This window comes from Acomys russatus, chromosome 31 (genome assembly GCF_903995435.1).
Source record: "Acomys russatus chromosome 31, mAcoRus1.1, whole genome shotgun sequence".
NCBI classification, from domain to species: domain Eukaryota; kingdom Metazoa; phylum Chordata; class Mammalia; order Rodentia; family Muridae; genus Acomys; species Acomys russatus.
The window spans coordinates 29,608,756-29,631,484 of record NC_067167.1 but is presented as its reverse complement, the minus strand read 5'-3'; the positions used below and the strand labels follow the sequence as shown (position 1 = coordinate 29,631,484).

At 40.1% G+C, this 22,729-nt stretch overlaps 1 protein-coding gene across 2 annotated transcripts in view; it reads left to right on the top strand.

The window, feature by feature from the left end:
- Syt1 (synaptotagmin 1) overlaps positions 1-22,729 on the top strand; it is a 402,656-nt gene that overhangs the window by 201,575 nt on the left and 178,352 nt on the right. The window lies entirely within an intron of this gene.

The following is a 22,729-nucleotide window of genomic DNA, read 5'->3' as shown; positions in this document are numbered from 1 at the left end:
ACTGTACTTTATAAATAATAGCACAGTTTATAGTAAAACTTTGTATGTTGGGCTTAGTGTAGGCTGGCCCTTCGTCTCCTGTTTCCCTGGTGACAGGAATGCCTGTCGGCTGTGTCCTCTGTAGCTGGCATTTGCACGATGGAATTGTTATATGGGAAAGACTGGATTAGCTGCCACTTTCCCACTGTTACAAGTATGATTTTCTTTTCTTTGTTAATGTTTTTAAAACTTGTTTTTTTCTTTCATTAATTTGTTGATATTTCAAAAGCTTTCACCTACTTTTAATGCTTTGTTTGTCGCCGGGAAACACAAAACCTATAGCTAAGCTTACTTGAGTAAATGTATCACTAAGTCTAATCAGTGGTATTTCATTTTTTTTTGTATATTTGATACTTGTATAATACACTATTTGGGGGCTATAAATACTGTACATTGAATAAGTCTTACTAAGTACATGTGGGCACTACCTCACATAGAAGCAGTTTTTGCTGAGAACACCCAACATTTACTGTCTTAACATAGCTCAAGACTAGTACAGCCCAAGTTGTGCAGTAAATCTCGTGAGCTTAATTTCCTCTTTATATCAAAGTTTGTATCTTTTGACCATCTCACTCACCTGCTTTTCAGCCTCTTAGCCACAGGTCCTTTGACCTCCACATGTCCTGTGTGGCACACACAGACACACACACACACAGAGAGAAAGAGAGAGAGAGAGAGAGAGAGAGAGAGAGAGAGAGAGAGAGAGAGAGAGAGAGAGAGAGAATAATAAATAAAAATTTTAAATGTGGAGTATTTTCTTAGTGTTGTAAAAAGGATTCTTTTCTTGCCTCATCTTTGAGATAGTGCATAGAAATAACACTTATCTTTGTACATTAATGTGTCATTTAACTACTGAGTGATTTTTGTTACTTCTAAAAGTTTGATCATGGACTCTTTGGGTCCCTTTTATGATCATGTCATTGGCAAACAAGAAAAATTTTTTCTTCCTGCCCACTTTAGATGTCTTTTATTTCTTTTTCTTGCCCTATTATTCTCACTAATTCCTGCCATACTAAAATGCATGAAAGTATAAAGGTATCTTTGCTTTATCTTGTTAATGTGACCAATCACATTTATTAATTTACAAAGATTGAATTGTCCTTCCCTCCCTGGATTAATCAAACCCATCACAGTGATGGGTTTTTACATGCCCCTGAACTCAGTTGTTCAGGAGAAGCCCTGGATCCAATTCCTATGACCTGGAATAGTGATTGGCATATGGTAGCTCTTTATTAATTTTTGATAGATTCTTTGGCTTTCATACCAATGTGATGCTAGCCTCTTAAAATTGGCTCACAAGTAAGTCCTTAATTAGAACAAGAGTGGCAGAAGTTGACTTTCCATGTGGCAGAAGTCACAGCACATTGGTGCCTGAGGATAACATGGATGAGCCCAATGAAATAAAATGTGTGCTTAAGAAAAGAAAACGCACAAGCTGTTGCAATGTTCCAGACAAAGGTTAGCATTATGAAAAGGCATCAATAAGATCTTCTCATGCCTTGAAGATTAGAAGTGTGTTGGTTTGTCCACACTAGTCACAAATTCAGCTTCGTCTGAAGCTTGCTATCACAGAGTTGGTGGTGATTACTTTTCTCAGCAGGAAGCCCCATAAGGGAAGAGATGGAAATCGAGAGATGGTTCCAGTGGCTCAAGCCCTTAAGAAAGAACAAAATCTCTTTTTTGCTCTATTGCCTAGCTAATGGACTGTTATAAAATTTAAAGTGCTTTTAACATAACTTTGAGGTTAGAAATTCCAAACATATATATTAGATATAAACTCTGGCTTAAATAATATTTTATCAAAATAGGTGCCATAAAAGAAACATATTATAGGATATCAGAGAAATCCATGAAAGAAGCAATGAGATACATCCCCTGCCTTGTGTATAACTGTCTCCTCTAGAAGAATATGAGACATATAGCAAGTCTGTTAATCATCGAAATGAAGTGTGCTCCCAGTTAGTATTGTAACTCATTCCTCACACAGTGTCATCCTCCTACTTAGGGTTTATCCAACCACAGAAAGTACACCTGCAACCCCTTGGACTCATCCATCGTTGTGAGCACTTCCTCTTGCTCTTCTTCTCACTGTATCATTTAGCACCATCCACAACAGCATGTATTACTTATTCCTTGGTTTTTAATTATTCTGGATCTTCCAAAAGTAATAAAAGTTCTATGAGGAAAGTAACTTATATATGTTTTATGAGTAGTTATGTCATTTGTAGTGACTGGTACATAGAAGGCTCCCAACATATGTTTATCAATAAATGAATGAATATCAATTCAACTTATGTCCTATACATTCCCTCTTAGATTCTGTAGCCTTAAGATACTAACAAATTAAAACACGGCTTTTACATTATCAATATTAAATTTCCACTTCTGTTCTTACCTATGTCATGCACTTTTAAAAGGTAAAATATTTCCATCTTTATGATATTCCCTGCTTCTTTCTCAGAGACTTTTTTCTCCTCTCTGTTCATCAGTAGAAAAAATAACCAACTGGAAGTAAATTGCATAGGAAACTCCTTGTCTGGTCCCTTGGCTTAGCTTATCTTTCTGTTCCCCACGATATTCCCTAGTCTCTGTCCCTTTTTAGGTGCTGGGAGTGACATCAGATATCCACGTCTTCCTCCAAAAGGGTTTGCTGTTGTCCTGTCACTCACAAGACTAGAAACAAGAAGGTTCCCCTAAAGCCATGCAAAACATTATGTTGCTAGTGTTTCCTTTCATATTATAAAATGAAACAAGTAAATATCTAAAATATTTTAAAAGTAAATAGGTTTTAGAAAAATGATGGTTTTAATACAGTCGTGCAGTTTTATTAAAAATATCTACAAGTAAATACACTACATTTTCATTTTAATCTGTCAAAACTTTTACTGCCTGTGTAATTGGAATTTCTAATGGGATTTTTCAGGCAGGAAGCAACACTGAGCAAGATAAAATATGTCCCTAAACTCAAATTCCTTCAGGGGGATATGCTATATAAAGGTTATCAGTTTTGACTTGGCATAACACAATAAGATACTAATGACAGGTAACAAATTAGAATATTAATCGATTTTGGTCTCTGGCCTAAATCTTGGCTATCTGGCAGATGTGGTTTTTGCAAAATTGATAGCAAACAGCTTTAGTTTGTCACTTGAAATTCCCACTTGTAAGATGAGAGGTGTCACAACAGCAAGGAGTGTGCATGGCATTCGGTAGGTAACCTACACAGTCCAGTGTGGAGCATATTCAAGCCAAATTGCCTGATGATACCATCCTTAATGCCACGGGGCTTATATTTACACAGAGAGAGTGAGAGAGGAAAAGGAAATGGTAAATTCTCTGAGCATTTTTATCTTTCAATTCATGCTGCACACCGTTATCTAAATGAAGCAGACAAGGATTTCCAGAATGCTTCTTTAGTTTTGCAACTTTGATTTTAATGTGACTAAGGCCATGGTTGGTTTGTAAAGCATGAACTCCTGTCATCCAAATAGCTATGATTAAGGTTTTGATATTCATGAGCTTCTTGAAGTAGAGTGCACCTTACCTTCTATACAGCAAAATGCCCAAATCCTCACTCTCAGTCCAGAATATGACGTTGAAGGATAGTTGATAGTTATGTTACTGGTGCAGAAATGTTTGGGGGTGAATACTTTGATACAGGAATAAACGCAATTTATGGGCACAGGCTGCAGGAATCCAAATCCTATCTCTACAGCACAGTGTCTAGGTGACCTTGGGCATATTAATTAGTCTTTTTGATGCATCCGTTCCCTCCTGTTACACAGATAGGATCTTAAGTAGTGTTCTCATGGCTAATTTGGGGGGTAAAGGCATCTACATGTACAGAGTGTAGCAGGGTGTCTAGCACCAAAAAAGCACGCTTTAAATGTTAGCTATTATTATATTCACACTGTCGTTTTCACAAGTTTCTATTTCTATTTTAGAAAAGCCCTCTATTTAGGTCAGTCACCCAAACTGAGAAAATTCCAGAAACTTTGCAGCTAAATATATGTGCTTTGTGCTCTTGAAGCCCCTTTCTCTGAGGGTCTGTTCCAGGGAAGATGGAGGATTTCCATTTGGCCCACATTACCTTTCTGCTGGCCTTGCCTTTTCTCTCCCCGCTTAGCCTACTGTGTGCCTGCACATCACAGGACAGAAAGCGCTCCGCAAATTTGCATACATCATGAGTGCTAAAGGAACACCAGCGAGCTTGCTCCATGGTCTAAAAGCTGCTCCCCCTGACCTTACCTTCGTCAAACTATTTTTCTGTTGTTCTACCTTCACATCTCCACTAGAGTGAAAAAACATAAGCTTGACCCAGCCTTCTTCTCATGCCTTCGACAATCCAGGGCCATCTGCTCTGATTTCTGTCTTGGGGCACCATGAAAACTGTCTTCTTTAAACTCAGCTTGAGGGTACGTCTTAATACTGTGAGAGCTATTATCAAACACCCTGAAGTCAGATACTCCTGCACATTATCTCGTATCGGCCTTCATTGCCTGACAGCTCTTGGATCCACCCTCCTTTGCTTATCTTTCTTCCCCGCACTCCTGACTGTCCAGCCAGGATCCTAGCTGATCCTGGTTTGTCATTACCATTCCTTTCGAAAGTGAAGCCCTATTTTCACCTTGTGCCCACCTCCATTCTTAGTCTGCAAACTTGCTATGGGAAGTCTTATACCAATAAGAACTCTGACTGTGATCCTGCCCACAGTCAGTTCTCCCCATGAGTTCTCTGCCTGAATTGAAGCCCTTGAACCCTTTTTCCTGAAATATCTCAAACCCAGCGAGTGTTTCCTCTTGTGATTTTATCTTTTCTGGACTCCCACTGGCCTTGATATATTAGTTTATCATTCAGGATCCAGCTAACTTGCCACAAGCAGGATGAGAAATCCCTTATCTCAAAAGCAGGACTGTATGCACCTCCCTCATTTTACAGATCTTCCTTCTCATACCTCGGCTGTCGAGGTTCTCTCTCTGCGGGGGCTTCTGCTTGCTTCCCCAGGGACAAGCCAGTTCCCCAGGCCCAGGGACAATAACTCACATGTCTTTGTTTGTCCTGTACATGGAAAATGGGTCTGACAACAGAGGTATGGTGTACTTGGGATCAGTGCAGTGCCGTATTGAGGATATGACCAAGAAATCTCTCCTTCTCAAAAAAAAAAAAAAAAAAAAAAGAAAGAAAGAAAGAAAGAAAGAAAAAGAAAAAGAAAGAAAGAAAAGAAAAAGAAAAGTAGCATGGAGTTGTTTTGTTCAAGACTAAACCAATTTCTTCTAGAAACAAACTGTAGACATCATGTTTTAAAACGTAACCCTATTCTAAGCAGTATGGTCCTTATCCTTTGCAGAAACTGAACCCTGAAAATAAATTTCAAACCTTTTAAGCCAAGGGTCCTTATCAAATGAGGTATTACATGAACACTGAAAAGTAAAATATGGATAAAACAAGACTCACCTACGATTACAGTTCAAGATGTCTTCCTCACTTGGCCTTCCGTGTTACATCAGCAGCTGCAGTGACAGCTAGCTGTAGAACACACTTTGGAAGAGGTGAGCTGCAAACCCAGGAGGTAGATGATCAGTAACTAAACAGCTGGTGACAGTGGAGAGAGGAAAATATAAGCAGGTGGACATCAGTGAAGCAAAGTGCAGTCAGAGAACTTGGTTTTCCCTCATGTGGCTGCATAGTGACATAATGACATTGCCCTATGTCAGTGTCAGGGACGCTAATGTTAATGTCAAGAAGTTGATTGCAAGAAACAGATGAAGGGAACAGTGATCGGTGGCCTGTGAGGAGCACGAATTCCTTTACTGATGACCATGCTTACTGAGCAGTCAGCACGCCCACCGTGTGTGCTGTGCATACGGGAATCGCCAATAAGCCTTGTGAAACCCAGCAAATAAGAACAATTGCTATTCCCATTGTATGGATAAGAAATCAGAGGCTTTTGTAGATACAGAAGTTGTCCACATGGTTCTTCAGGCTGGAGAGTCTGGGTGTGGAAGGATATTCAGGGAATATTTCGTGCTTTATGTTCGACCTTATGGCTATGTCACAGGGGCTTCACATCCCCTCTGCCATTGCTTACTACAACAAAAGCCTGGAAACTAATAGTAAACTGTGCACCTGTTCTAGAACAGTTACATTTTGATTATATTGTAAACGATTGGATACCTGGAATGTGATTTTAATATAATTCAGTTTCTTCCTGCATCGGCCAACTTGATAAGAGAAGTGTTTTATTTCATTCAGTTCTGCGGTGTTTCTACTGGTCTTTCTTTACTCAGCTACACTGCCATGCCACTCACCTGATTGTTTACATTTAAAGTAGCACGCTCTGTAAATTAACTCGCTACATGGGCCAACTTCCAGCATCATCTGTTAACACATTTCAAACTTCAGAGAAGCGCAGCTAAAATGCTGTGTGAAGTTATTATTAACTTCTACGAAATAGAAAATCTGAGAGAAAAAAGGTTCAATTCTGATGAGTGCTACTGTCAGAGGAAGGACTTTGCAGTACCGACTTCATCAGGACAGTGCTGAGGGGTCTACAGGAGACAGTGACACGTGGAGAGAGGGTTACAGCTCCTCACAAGCACAGGCTGGGCAGCTGCACTGTCTTTCAATTGAAATAGCCTTCATTTTAGTTTAGCTAACTCCACCCTCTTAAGTTATCATTTTACCTCACTTCTAATTTAAAAATACTAGAAAGATACGTAGTATGTATGTATGTATGTATGTATGTATGTATGTATGTATGTATACATGTACATATGTATGTGTATATGCATTTTCCCCCTTTCTGCCTTTCTCACTTCCTGCCTCTTTTTTTTCTCTCTATCCCCTCTAAGAGAGAGAGAGAGTGTGTGTGTGTGTGTGTGTATAGTTAACCCCCCTTAAAATTTTAATCAAAATAGTCTAGTTCACCATATGCAACAGTTCTTAAAACAGTTTGCACTGCCCCCTACAGGATTCAATGAGTATTGGTTGGGCTATTTTTAGTGTGCTAAGCTTGGTACAGGGACAGGACCTGGAACTTACAGGATGCGCAAAGCCAAGAACCTACTCATCTTTGAATACTTGCCACACATCGGCATGACACAAAAATTTCAAAATCCAGATAGGATATGCATATAAAAGAAAGCTTTATGTGACTTAGATCTATTTACAGGTGTATGTTTGTGTGTGTGTGTGTGTGTGTGTGTGTGTGTGTGTGTGTGTGTATAAGATGGTTTTGTTTGTCTCTCAAATATATGTACAGATTAATTTTTCTTATAATATTTATCAAATGTCTACTCCTTGGGTTTTATTCCTGGTTAAAAATGATCTTTTGAGAGTCTTCTCTAAAATTCAATGACCTCTCTAGGAGTTGCAAGTATCTCATTATCAATGTGTTTTCTAGTGTAGTTACCAAAGATTTCTTTATATTATTTTGGTAAATTATTACAAATTATTTCATTGTAAATCAGAGCCTTATTTCTCCTTTATAATTAATACATTTCATTAGTTTTTAAATAATATATGTAAGCATTTTATATTATCTGTTCACCTTGTGAGACAGAAAACTATTTTAAACTATTTGTTACAAACTGTAGTGTTGTAGCTAATACTGAATTTAAGCAAGTGTACAATACAGTTCTCATACTATTCTGGGGTCTGGGTGGCAACTTAAGCTAACCACACGCTCCTGGGATTGCATTTCAGGAAGGATTTTTAAATGTCCTTGTGGTTTCCTTCAGGAATCCTGTTATGCAGAAAAATCCCCCCAAGCAACTCGCTCCTTTAAAATGAACAAGTGTTAAGGGATTCTATAAACTTCCACAGCATAGGTGATGAGAAATAACTGTAAGCGCATAAAGCCACCGAGTGAATTAAGATCCAAGCTAAGTTCCTGGGGCTTATTTCACTAGATTTTGTTGCCATCTTGAGGATATTAAGTAAGCCCAAAGAAAGAAAATAAGGGGTATGAATGACACCGTCCATGTCTTGATATTTAATACAGCTCAAGAACTACCTTTCTGGAGTATTTTCCCAGTAGACAGAGATAATTTTAAATAGCTCTAAAGTCAATTCCTTCCTACATAACAGAGTACAAAACACAGGTTGTCATTAACTGAAGCTTGGCTACAGAAGCAGATCCAAAAAGCCGGGCCCAGATATAGCAACCGGAGCCCACTGTTCTGCTCACTCTAAAGACATGTAGATCCTTTATTGTATGGCTGACTATCTGGTTTGAGCCAGTTTCTGCTGCCCTCAATAAGGAAATAGAGCAGAAACCACAGGAAAATTATGTGGTGGCCAGTTTTGTTTTGGTTTTCACTTAAGAGAATATTATAATAAAGGGGTTGAAAATTGGTGTCTGCTGAGCCTATGTTCCTCCCCTGTATGCCTTGTGGATGAGCCTAGGGAGCTTTGAAGTAAAGAATAAGAAGAAACTGAGTCATTTAAAGGTTTCCTCACCAAGCAACACTTTAATTGAAACTGCTGCCCTGGAGAAATTATGAAACCATTTGAAACTCTCCTATTTTTTATCTTATCGTTATCCTGCACACATGTGCACACACACACATGTATGTATGCACGCACACACTCATATGCACACATATACATACTGAAAGAGTAGAAATATATGGAATACAAAATACTGGAAACATATGGAACTGATAAATATGCTATTACCTGAAAGCAAATATACGTGTCCACAATCTTTTTACTACTATAATTGACGGGGGTTCTATGGTTCAGTGCCTTGAAAGTCAATTGTTATTATAATTTCATTTTTGTAAGGACGTAGACTGGTTCTTTCATGTAAAGGTGCATAAAAACCATTACTGTCATAATTTTGTAATTGTGTTCCCTAAAGTCTTTAGAAAATTTCAATGGCCTAGATGGTATTTCAAGTGCTGTTAATCACTGAGAGACTAGCTCAGTAGGAGTAGGCAGAAAAGTCAGGGTGTGACTTGCCCAGATGTGACACTGTGAAGTGAGCTGATCTGTCATGATTCAAAACCCTCCCTCTGGCTTTATTTGTGTATGACCTTGGGCAAATAATTTAATTTGCATGTCAAATAAGACTAGAGTTGTAATACTTTCTACTATATAAATGTGAGCAACTAAGAATTAATATTCATCAAGGGGTATAAATAATATTTGCAATATAACACTGACTATATCTTAAAATGCTTCTATTCCTGTTGTTTGTTTATATGGCGTGTTACCATATACATATGCTTCATGTGTCACGTCAGGTTAACTAAGGCCAAGCAAGCCATTTGACTATGTTTTGGGCCTCCGTTCTGTCTTCACTCCATTTCCAAAGGGACTTCTACACTAAATCACAGCATCTTAGCTAGACGCCTACACCTTGTGGACCAGAATGGATGAAACATCCACATCTTCTCCAGGCCCATCTCCTGCTAGTCGCTCACGCAATTGGCTCTGGCAGGATGGGCTCCCCTTCAGCTTTCGTTTATGATCCACAGTGTTTCATGTGTCCAGTTTTCACACACACACCTCCGCCTCAGCTGAAATGCTGTTTGCCTCTGCTTGCCTCTGGCTCCTCTCACCTTTCTGAGGTCTATGCTATTTCAAGCTGTTCCTATACCATCACCCCTAAACTCCCAATCTTCTACTGATCACCACCTCTTGCTCTGCAGTAAAACATGCTTGTATATGCCTGTTGTTTTTATCCTTTACTTAGCTGTCCATGCCTGCTAATATCGTGCAGTCTGTATGGTGGAGATGCTCTCTCTTCATCTGTTTCTCCAGTCCCAGCACAAATCAGGCTCACAGGAGGCAGGATTATTATTCCTCTTTAGTTCAGAGGAGCCTGTTAATTCCATTGAGTCGTCAAGAAAATGACTTAGAAGAAGAAGTCTATGGAAAAGGCTTTGAGAGACATAGTAAGGATGGTGACATTGGCCTTTATGTCGGAGCAAAGTTGCGCAGCCTTCCGGAACCATGGCTTTGCCCTTGTCCATCTTGACTTTTGTTTCCCTCCTCTTCTTTCTGCAGTCTTTAGTCTTGACCTCTCTTTAGCACTATCACCTTCCGTTCTGTTTCCTTTCCTACTTGTCTGTACTACCTAAATATATCCCTTCTTTGTTTTATTCTTTCGAGCCTGGGGACAATCTGTCTGAGGCAGTTGATAAGCAGGCAGGCCCTAAATTGGCCCTCTGGGTACATAGGCCTCTCCACACATACTTTTATTAAAGTAGAGGTCTGGGATACACTACTGATTTCATCTCTTAGTTTTTTAAGGAAAAAAAAAGGTACTTTATTAGAATGCCAAGCAAGCTGGATACCCTCATTTCATGTGACAGCTGCTGTATAGTACCACCCTATTTCCTATGCTTTCATGGGGAGAATCGAAGAGACACCTCAAATGTTGCAGTGGCCATTCCTGCAGCGGGCACTTTGCTTTGTGAGGTTTGCTTTGGTGAGTAGCTGTTTACAATGACCTTGCTCAGGTTTCACAGTCTCCTCCATCAGGCACACAAAGCACAGCTTCTGAGGCCTGTGCTGCTGTCATTGCTGATAACGCCCCAGCAGTGGTTATCATTTGGAGTGGTGCTTCAGGCTGGCCTTGCCTGCCATCTCCTGCCCACGCTGATTGGAACTGTTCCACATCACCTCACCTTTCAGGGCTGCTGTCATCCATCCACTTTTCTTCCTGCTAACACAGTGTTAATGCGCTTTAACTGGCTGCCTTCCAGGGCCTCATCAGTGGTGAATCTGTTTTGCTATTTTGCATTAAGTAGTCTTAAGCTATAACACTAGTGCTTCTGATGCAAAGACAAGTACCTCCACAAGGGTCTGAGCTTAATAGTCATTCTAAAAGCTGAGTACCACGTGATTTCACCGGTGCATCCATTAGGAGAAGCATGTGGACCATTTCTACAGTCCATTCTGCTGTTTATAGCTTCAGCTAAGGACAGGTACACTTTGCTGCTTCTTGGATGAATTCACATGGATATTCACTCAACCAAGGACAGTCAGGCCATTCATAAAGGCAACCCGCCTCCATGTGCTTTGATTTTATTGATACTTTATTGGCTTGTGAGCCACTATCCCAGGGGTTCTCAACCCATGGCTCACCACCTATGGGTGAACACACTTTGGTGGTCAGTGAGCCTTTCACAGGGTCACATATCAGATACCCTGAATACCAGACATTCACAATTCATAACAGTAGCAACATTTGAGTTATGAAGTAGAATGACATAATTTTATGATTGGGGTCACCACAACATGAGGAATTATATCAAATTAGAGGGCTGCAGCATTAGGAAGGTTGAGAACCATGCACTAGTCTCTCTCTTCTATGCTCTCTGACCTCACTTTCCATTCCTCTTTCTCTTGACATGGTAGGCAGGAAGGTTATCTCCAAAGATGTACCTTAGGCATTCTGCTGTCTCTATGACTCCTCCATCTTTTCAGGGTTTACAGTGCGATTTCATGTGATTCACATTCAAAACTTAATCCCTAGCCTTTATATCTCTATTGAACTTCTTGCTCTCCTTAATTCTATTTAAGAATAGTTTGCAAACAGTTAAGTTGCCTGCCCCACACATGCCTAATTCTGTATATTTCACACCTGCATACAATGTAATCATCACTCTAAAAAAAACGTTCCTAGTAACTTTCCAGCGATTCCTGCCCTAGCACCTAGTGCCTTAGACACGAGGTGATATTTCTACCACTATCAATTGGTCATAAATCATTCCGTAGTTTGTTAGCATGGAAGCGTACACTGTGTAGTCTGTGTATCTTTTGTCTCTCGTTTGTGTGATGTTTTTCAGATTGCTGTCGTTCACACAATTGCCTCGTTCATTCCTTTTTATTATCTGTAAGCAGTAGTCTGCTATTGGAGATACAGAAAAGTCATCCAGCATTTTCTTAGACAGGTATCTCTTGATGGATATTTAAAGCATTTCCAATTTAGGACTCTGAATAGTGAAGGTGCTTTACCTGTGTGCATCTTTAGGTGGATGGATGCCTGCTTCTGCTCTCTTGGGGAATATCTAGATATGGAATTGCTGGCCAGGCATGGCAGTGTGCGCCTTCTGTCCCAGCATTCCCAAGACAGAGGTGGGCAGATCTCTTTTAATTCAAGGACAGCCTGGTCTACATAGTGAGTTCCAGGCTAGCCAGAACTACATAGTGATAAAGTGACTTCTAATACTGTTGTAATGTTTTCCCCACTAGTAAAGTATGATACTCACCAATACCTGGAATTGTTAGTCGTCTTCATTTAACCACTCTAGCTATTGTATAGGATATATCTTGTGGCTTTAATTTCCTAAATGAAAAAGAAAAGAAAAAGAAAAAAAAAGGAGGAAACATGCCTGTTTCTAGGTATGGTGGAGGAGAAAGTTTATTGTAGATAAATGAGAGACATAGCTAGAGACATGAACACCTGAGAGAGTCCAGAGGAGACATGTCCCTGAGCCATGTGAGGGGACAGCATAAGGGAGAGGGGGACCAGGTAGGTATAGCAGCCAGGAGGCCCAAAAGAGTTGACAAAGGAAACCAGGTAACTAAGATGGTTGGATTATATATGGAAAGGACAGTGGGGGAAAGGGCATCCCAGCCCCTGGTCTGAAGTAGGTAGGGGGCAGAGTATGCCAGCCCAGAGGGCCGCATAACAGGTAAGAACTGGGGGATGCAGGGAGAACCTGATGACCAGTGTCCGCTTTTGATATATTAAAGAGGCACCTCAGTCTTTTGTCCCAAGTTTGAGGCCTAATATTTATAATCTCCTGATAACTCCAAATGGAATGTGACCTAACCTAAATGTAAAAGTTAAAACTGGAAAACTTTGAGAAGTAAAAATAAGGGCTTTGCTGACTTTGATGTATGAAAACATCCTCTTGGAAGGATACCAAAGCATTGACTATTTGATGGACTATTTTGCTTTGTCAAAAGCGAAAATTTGAGCTTTGAAAAATATAACAGAAAATGTGAAAATAAGTCATAGACTGGCGCAGAATATCCAAAGTACATAGATGTGACAAGGATATTTTCAGAATTTGTTTTTTTTTTTAAATTTACAACCCAGTAGATAACTGAGGAATATATTTGAATAGACAATGAATCAAGACATGAAAGGATGACATGTGAATAAAAATACAAAATATAGCAAATAATTCTTAAAGTTCTCCTTTAGGTCCATCCCTGCTTAGAATTCAGCATCTGAGAAACTCACATTTCTTCGACAACACAGACATATCGTTCCCCTGCACTAAAGCTCAGAAGCATGACGTCATCGGTTAGTCTTCCTTCTGTGCATCCACACGCTCCCGTCAGCAGCCAGCCACCCTGCCACGCTCTCTGCTTCCTCTCTTCTCCGTGCTCGCGGTGACAATGCTCTCGTCTGGGACCTTGTGTATATTATAATTATTAGAGTCCACTACAAGATCTCAGCCATTTTCCACACATCCGTGGACAGTCCACTGAACATAGGTTCTCCATATGATTCTTGTTGCTTAGCTCAGAGCACACAAGTGCCTCTGAGTTTTCAACTCCTTTACTAGGCAAGCATCTGTTAATCTTGGCACAGCCCACCTTTCCAAAACTATTGTCCTCTCAGTACTGTGTATATGATATATATACTTCTGAGTACTAGATATATGCTTCTAATTCCTGTTAATTTGCCTTGGTCCATGGTCTGTACACATCAGAAATGCCATTGCTCTTTCTGTGCATAGGCATTTGCCTCCATGCCAAAATACTGGCTGCTTAAAATACTGGCTCATGTATACATCATCTTTCGATTTCCAGTAGTATGCATGAATATACTTACCTCTGTTGAGCAAGCCTCATGCTATCTTGCTTATTAGACTTTGTGATCTGACCAGCTATTCCATACTTTATATTAAACACTGCATGCCTGAAATAGTAAGACATCAATTTGTGTGTGTGTGTGTGTGTGTGTGTGTGTGTGTGTGTGTGTGTGTGTGTGTGACAGGTGCACATCTATTGGGGAGTACAAAAAAGGAGCCACTGTGCTATGTAGTTTTCCTCATTTCTGCCACCAACTAGCTGACAAGATACTAAAGGAGGGAAAGGTTTTGGTCCATAAGTCGAGGGGGCAAAGTCTGTCTTGAGAAAGAAGACAAAGCAAGAGTTGGAGGCAGCTGGTTACATTGTATCCCCTATTCAAGAAGAGAAAAGAAAACAGGAAGGGGGCAGCCTAGAAAACCTCAAGGCCTGCCTACAGTGATCCACTTGTACAGCAGGGCTTAACCTCTTAAAGGATCCCATACCTTTCCAAAACAGTGTCACCAACTGAGGACCCAGTGTTCACATACATAAACCTAGAGAGGACATTTCACATTCAAACTACCAGTCACTGTGATCTAACAGAAGTTAGATCTGCATGAGCATGGGGAAAATAGGGTGCATGCTGAAACTTGTGTGAGATCTGAGGAAGGCTTCTCACAGAGCACTGGAAACTTGCTTCAAGCAGGCTAAGGAAATTTAGATTTCGGTGACCCAAAGGGATTCAGGAGCCAGTCAAGAATAAGCAAGAAGCAGTAGAATTATCCTCTTGTTTGGGGAGTATCAGCTTGGCAGCAATGTGTGGGGAGGTTAGAAGGGAAATGAAAACCGGAGAGAGGGCCATGCAGGCACGCAGCACTTGAAGGGACCCTGGAGGAGGCCTAAAATTGCTAGTGGGAAGAAAGCACGTATGTGACAGACTCCAGGAGTGTGCTGCTGACAGGCAGCGTGACTGGTGCTAAAGGTGTGAAGGGAAGAGAAAATGAAGCTCATTACAGAGACGTTGAATAAGAATCCTTTCCGGGGCCTGGAAAGAGTAAGGAATGCAAGAAGAATGCAGAAGTAGATGCTGAGACTTGGGACTTGACTATATATGAGTTCAGCTCCCGTAAGTGGATTCATCTCATTTGCAAGCCCATATGTCAGAGCCAAAAAACAAAAACATCAGAAATAAATTCTTAGATTATCAACCTCACAGATACTTAGAGAGGCTGATGACGAGATAAATGAGGGCTGTGAGAAAGGAATGGTAGAGTGATGGCGAAGCTGAGTGAAAGAGACTTCTGAGGGAAAACAGTCAATTTGATTCTAAGGAAGTTGACCTGAAGGTGTGGCGTGAAGTTTACTTAAAAAAAAAAAAAAAAAGCAACTGATTCAATCTACCTTTGATGTGTTTCAGGTTTAAAAGAAGAGAAACAATAGCCATTGTCATGATCATCCACATTTTCTGAATACTAGGTACAGGTCCTTGTCTCTATATTGAATTTTAATTCGACTAATTATTACTTGCATACATTAGTTCAATTTTATAGTGGAGTAAAGAATCTCAAAGACAATAAGCAGAATAAATGCTAGTACACAGAGAAGGAATCGTGTTAGAGCCTCAAGTACACAACATACAAAGGAAGAAGAACTAATACAGCGAAAGGAGAGGAGGGAGGAGAGAGGCTGCCTTTTCACTGTACCTGGAACCTGAGAGGCTTTACAGGAGCAGAGAACTAGCAGGAAGTCACCTCACAGTGACCAACCTGAGCACCATTACAGAAAATTGTGCTTAGAAGTGAGACTAATGTGACTGGACTATACTCAGGGGTGTAGTTGGGAAGGGAAAAGAAAAAAGCTTGACTCTGAGTTTTAAGAAATTATAATATTTTGTTGAGTTGGTCGTGATGTATTCTGAAAACCAAAACTCTTTCTGTGGGATTTTAAGAATAGAATGCTGGCCAAGTTACCTTTTTTTTTTCCCATGAGAAGTAAGCCTACTGGTATGGCAAGTGCTGCAAATAGATCACAGGAGATTATGCCTAAGAAAAGTCCAGTAGATACAGAACTCTTTAGTGACCTTGGAAACCCTTGTTTCCTTGGAGAGCTGGAGTGAGGAGTTGATTGACAGGGTGTGGGTGAGGGGCTAGGAAGTGAAAAGTACAGTGAGAAAGTAAAGGCGGTAAGCATGATCCATTCTCTCCCACATGAGTACAAGAATTATAGCCCACGCTCGTAGACAGAGAAATCAAACTGGTGTTGACATGGGGAATAGAATGCAATGGAAGGAAGTAGATCACGACTTCCATAGACACAAGTCATTTTCCTGCCACCCATATTCCCATCCTAGTGTTTTACCCATGAATTCCTGTACTTTTTGCAACAGAATTCACTTGTTCGCCTGGGATACAGAAGTGGTGGTAGTTCTTCAGTGCACTGAGTGTGAGAGATCCTCTCTGATTCAAACACATGGCATATTAGCTTTGACTACAGGGTGTGGCAAAGACTATCTAGGAACGTACGTTTACTGTCTTTCTCGCTTTCTTGATCATCGCCTCCATTCCTTTGGATTCTCCATAGTCTTGTGCTCAGGATGCTTGCCCTCTTATAGTCTAAATGTTTATCTTCTAGAATATTCTAAAGCCTTTGGAGGCAGTCATAGATACTTTGTATGTTGCTACTACTGAGCTATCAAATTGAGTTACATGGACTACGTTTTACTACTGCAAAATATGCGAAAAATAGTGTATAGAGAAATATCATGTGAGTTTTCTACTGCTTCATAAAAAGGGCTACCACAAACATAATAGGATTTAGGATTTCAATGTCTCACAGTTTATATGGATCAAGAGTCAAGCACGGTTTAACTGGGTCTTCTGCAAAGGGTCTTTGCCACAAGATAGACAAGTATAAGCTAGATAGAAGAGCAATCTGAGATCCTTTCCCAAGCTCTTGAAGAAATTCAGATCCTAACAATTTAGGGCTAAGGCCCTCAGTTCCTAACTGGCCATCCCAAAGGCAGTCAAGGGTAACAGGGCTGTATGCTTCCTCCAGACCAGCAAGAGAACGCCTTTTTCACCTGAGGGAGAGCCTGGCCAGCCCTGAGGGCTTAGAGCTGATTAAGAAATATCTCCCCGTTGATGCATTCATTTACAACTGATTTGTGATTGGGACAAGAGTTATAGGAAGTCACCTCCCTCTTGGCCATATGGCAGACCCATTATATAGTCACATGTTTCCTAGCATGCAAGGGCATGTTTACAGATGAGGGTGTGGAGTTTTAGAGTTCTGTTTACCATGGATATGAAGAGAGAAAAGGAGCCTGGGATAGGAAATAAGCTGTTTTACTCTATGAAACAGACAGTGGAGACTGCCTCTTTTCTAGCCAAAGCCCTTGCATTATGTACTTTCACTTTTTTTTTTTTTTTTTTTTTTTTTTTTCTAACAGAGCTAGAAGGATTTGAACTGAAAACATCTTTGCGGTTCTTGTTTTGTTTTTAGTGGTATTCAACTGTGCTTATAAAGTACTGGCATTTCCCAAGCTGAGCAGCAGCATGTTTATAGAGGCTGAATGTGCTCGGGCAGGCTCTGTGCCGCCCAGGAAACATGAAAAGAGCCGAAAGCCATATCAGTTGACTATCAAGAAGTCCCATTGAAGCAGCAACTTCAAAGATTTCACTTAGTGATGGTAATTAGTTCTCTTCCGTAAATTCCAGAATGCCCCTTTCCTAGAGTGTGAGAACACAGTACATCCCAGGGTGAAGATGCTATTCCAATTCCGAACGTTTGCATTAAAGAGAAAAATGGTTAAGAAATGGAGTCTCTGATCTTAGTTTTGTGTCACATGCAGGACCTATAATTAGGACCTGGTAAGGATTGGATCACTCTGCTTATGGAACATGATAGCTTTAAGACTGTAAATGATGATGTATTGCAAAGTCTGGACACTAGTCATGGTAGTAGGAAACTGCAGTTAAAGACACAAAAATGGGGAGAGAAATAAATGGTCTATTTGAAAAAGAACACATTTGCCTTTTTTAAATTATGAAGAACGCAAACTATAAAGTGTAAAATGAGAAAGCTTCATGCTCTAAAAACCATATTAAATACACTAAGATTCTAATCATTCTGAAAGTGACATCTGTCTGGCTAAAGTGAGTTTTCAAAAATATCAGAATTTCACTATAAAATATGACTTTCTAGACCCAAATAATGGAAACATTACCCTTAGCTACCATGGTGAAATTTATTCTCTGTTATAATAACAATATTTGACCCTAACTCATGACAACATTCGCTGAATGCTGCCAAGAGCTATGTTTACTACACACTTTCCATTCCTCCTAGGATCTTTCAAACAGTTGTAAAAGAATGATATGAGGAGTATCATGAGAACAGAGAAAATTACTGTAAAAATCCATTTGTTTAATAAGAATTTTTCTTCGTTGAGTGCTGAAATTGAAATTAGGTGATGTTCATAAAAGGAAATAAATAACTCTTCCACATTAAAAAATTAGAAATGTGGTTTTTGAGTTGAAAAGTGTAAGAGAGGGTGTTAGAAATTGAGTTCTCTTCCCAGGGATGCATGATCAAGCCCCTATCACCTGTTCATGTGTGAGCTTACTGAGAATACTGTGTTTGAAGATATAATTGGGTTCACATGAGGTACAATTTCACTCACTCCAACATGACCAATGTCTTTAAGAAGAGAGACAGAGACACTAAGATACACAAGAACAAGCACATCAGGTGACAATGGAATCAGCCTGTGATGGGCTGGATCCTGATAATGAGCATAGGGAGAGATCATGGGACCAGATCAGAGAGATAGACCAAGGCAGAAGCCCACAGTGATGGAACGTGATAGACCATGGTGAGGGTGCAGTGACAGGTAAGAAAGACAGACTGACAGTAGACCCCAGTGATGGAATGGTGATACACCATGTTGAGGGTACAGGGACAGGTAAGAAAGACAGACTGACAGTAGACCACAGTGATGGAATGGTGATACACCATGGTGAGAATACAGGGACAGGTAAGAAAGACAGACTAAGACAGTAGACCACAGTGATGGAATGGTGATACACTATGGTGAGGGTACAGGGACAGGTAAGAAAGACAGACTAAGACAGTAGACCACAGTGATGGGACAGTGATAGACCACAGTGGCAGCCACAGTGATAACTCAAAGTGGCTGACCACAGAGATAGGCCCCAATGACTGGCCACAGTGAAGCCTCTAGTGATAGAGTGCATGGTCTGTCCATGACCTTGATCTTGGACATCTCACCTCTAGAATTATGTAAAAATGCATTTCTTGGATTCGAGGCCACTTCTTGTGGTTCTTTATTACAACAACTCAGGAAACAAAGCAACGAGCATGTGGATCACAGCTAAGATCACTTTGCCCCCTTTTTCCTGGTTGTTCCCAGTCACTTCCCAGACCAGGAAAGCAGGAGAGGGAGCCCAGGGAAGCCTAGACCTGAGTTGCTTCCTTACTTCCCACTGGCCACGTAGGTCTCTCTCAGTTGTGTGAGAACAAGGAGAGTCTGGCCAGACCACAGTCACTTTGCAGAGTCCCTTCCTCATATGTCTACTGGAAAACCCCTTAGCGCAGTGTGACCAATGTCATAAGATCTGGCAATGACTGTGCAGCCCCCTTTGGGGCCATGAGTATACATCATGACATTGATTTTTTTACGATGACCTTTTGAGGTAGATCCTAGCAATACTCTCAGCAAATACAGAACTGGCAGCTCAGGAAATTTGTTACCCAGGGTAAGCAGGATTCAGACCTTACAGGCCTGGTAGTCTTATGACCAGCCAAGCTCTCGTCCATAGTAAACTGTTTCTGCCTCCCAGTCACCCATAGGAAGACGGTGTGTTGAGCTTCATATGTAGTTCGTGTGTGATTTACATTGAATATGCAACATAACTTTTCTCTTAAACTGCAAAGATTGAGGATAATTTTATTTCTTTGCATATTTTTTCTCTACAGCCTAAATTATGCAAATAAGCTGGGGGTGTTTCTCAGTGTCAAAAACATCATGTAAAAGGAATACGTTTTTACACTGATACAAGTTTTATGATAAATTAAGATAAGAATACTTGCTAGATCCTTTTGTCTTCAGTATTGTTTTTAAAAAGAAAAGAAATTTAGTATAATAAAATAAAATAAGGGCCTTGAATGGACATAAGGATGGTTAAAGTGGTACCATCAATACAGAAAATGGCATTGCTTTTCTCTTTCCAAACACAAGGACCCTGAAGCTTTTCTCCTAGCAAGCAGGAGGTCTCTAAAAGCTGTAGCTCCCCCAGCGTGGCAAGCTGGCTTCATTAGTGCTAGATTTTAATTGAAATGTTAATTTCAAACTTCTCCGTAAACATGCTAAGTATCCTTATCTCAGAAATAGAAAATAACATTAATAGGGTCATCAAACGAAGAAAAAAGGCAACAGTGAAAATTTAGTTAGCACACAAAGGGAAAGGGGGGGAGATGTGCAAGAGAAGAGACAAGAGAGATGGGGAAATGAGGAGTTAGGAGACGCCTGCAGGAATGGGGTAGTAATAGTACATCTAGCCGAGCTTAGAGTGACACATAAACTATATGACATGGATGTATAATCCTATATGACCATCATCATAAAGGTACAGAGAAGGGTTATGCTTCTTACCCAGTTTCAGGAGGTCCTCTCCACCGTGTTTTCAAATGTGATAACAAGTGGTAAGTTTGGTTTAACTCCATTCTGGACATGGTGAGTCACAGCAGTGCAGCACTGCCTGCTGTTAATCATTAGTGTTCAGTGCCCATCCCGGCCTTAGTGATCAGTTGCCTTAGTGATCCAGTCAACATCACTGCCTCTGCGTTATCACTGAGCTCCTGCTGCCCTTTGCTAAAGCCTTGTCGGTGACAACAGTGATGCTTGAGAAGTTGCCACATGGTCCCATGTCCTTCATAATTCGTTTGCATTGTCTTCCTCTTTTGGAGAAACTTCTATTTTCTCCCCCCACCTCTACTGTAGAAAACACCAATATGGGATCATCAAGCTAAAGGGAACTGCACTATATTAACCTTTTGTCCTAAGTTTCCTCACATTTCTACATAGTACCTGGGGCTAGTGAGACTCAGAGGCTATTTACTTTTGAATTGCACCCTGCCCCAGGGGATTTTTCTTTTATTTCTTTTCTTCTATGGCAAGAATGCCAAAGAACACTTTAAACGTTATTCTAAAACTTCATCTGATGAAGTAGGCGTCAGTTATGGAGAACAAACTCAATTCCTAGAAACTGTTTCCATGGGAATGACAGCTATTATGGCTGTGAGATCTAGTATGAGAAATGAGTTTTCTTGCCAAAGGAATGACTCTGAAATTGTCCTACCTCCGTGTAAAAGTCATGATTTTAGAAATATTACCTTTCTTGTTGCTTGAAAGCTCAAACAGAAGTAAATCACTTCTAACCTTCATTGACTTGAAAACAGCACATTATATATTGGTCCAGGTTTATATGAGGTAACATGTATAAGAAAATACCACATGAAAAATAATGACAAAAGGGCATAACAAATACCATTTGAAATGTTGCCAGCTGTTACTGTGACAAGGTGAGTTTTCTCAATAACCCCTTAAGAGAGACTCTAGAAGTTAGCTCCGATCACTGTCTAATCAAGTTCAATGTGATTTCTTACTGACCACTTAGAGCAGTACTTCTTAGCCCTGCTAATACAGGTCCTCATGTTGTATTGACCTCTAACCAAAAAATGATTTCATTAATACTTTATAACTGTAGTGAAAACTATAATGTAAATACCAGGCATGCGGGATATCTGATATATAGCCCCCAAAGCAGTAGTAAGCCATAGGGAGCAAGCCACTGACTTAAAGGGAGAGCGATGGTACATTACCAGTAAGAATGTGTGACTTCCCCGGTTCACAAAGCGTTCAGTGGAGTAGTCTGAGAAGATTCTGTAACAAGAAGGTAGACCAGTAGACCACCAAGAGACATAGGCCTTCTTTAGAAAAGGAAAGCAAACTAGCAACTGTAAAGTTCTAATGTGAGCTTAGCAAAATTGATCAAACCAGAGAATTCTATGTGTGGGTATAGACAGTTAGTCTGGTACCATGGTATAAAGTATATATTTAGCTTTTAATCATAAAGTATTGTAATGTCAGTTAGGGTGAGATTTATATACAAAAGTAGATTATTGAATTTCTCTTAAATTTTATTCAAAGAAAAGTATTTTCAAGAAATTATGCAACTAGAATGCAGGATAGATTCTAAAGATATATTAGTGTTCAGTTCTAAAAGATAAGAAATTCTACATAAAATGCAGTTTCTTCCTCTGCCCTGTATTTGTTTTGCCTCTGTTCCTTTGTTTGCATTCCGTCCCTCCCCGTTATTGTTCTGCATGTATGAAGTCCGTACTTGCATCATGATGGTGGCACAATATACTGTTCTCATTCTTCTCTTCTTTTCACATTTTCTAAAATTTTGATCTTTTTCTTCTCAGTTTGTTCTTGAATCTGAGAAGATAACCTAATTTATAGAGAACCTTAATTTATGGCTCACATTTTAAGAGGTTAGAAAGCCCAAAATCAAGATGCCAATGAATTTGATGTCTGGTAAAGGCTCAGACATTGTGTCCAAGATGGCACCTGAACAGTGTCTGCTATGATAGAAATAAAAGAGCCAACACAGATGGATGTTATCTGAAGCTTTCTTTTCTGGGCAGTAATCCTGTGAGCCCCGATGACTGAATCACCACCAAAAGTGTGACCTCTTTCCTTATACAATCACAGTGCACATTACATTTTAACATTTGGATTACGGAGAAGGAGTTCAAAGCATGGTGGCCTTTGAGGCAGTTGTAATCCATTCTATCTGTAATCTTTGTCTTTTACATGAACTACTATATGTACTCAGAATAT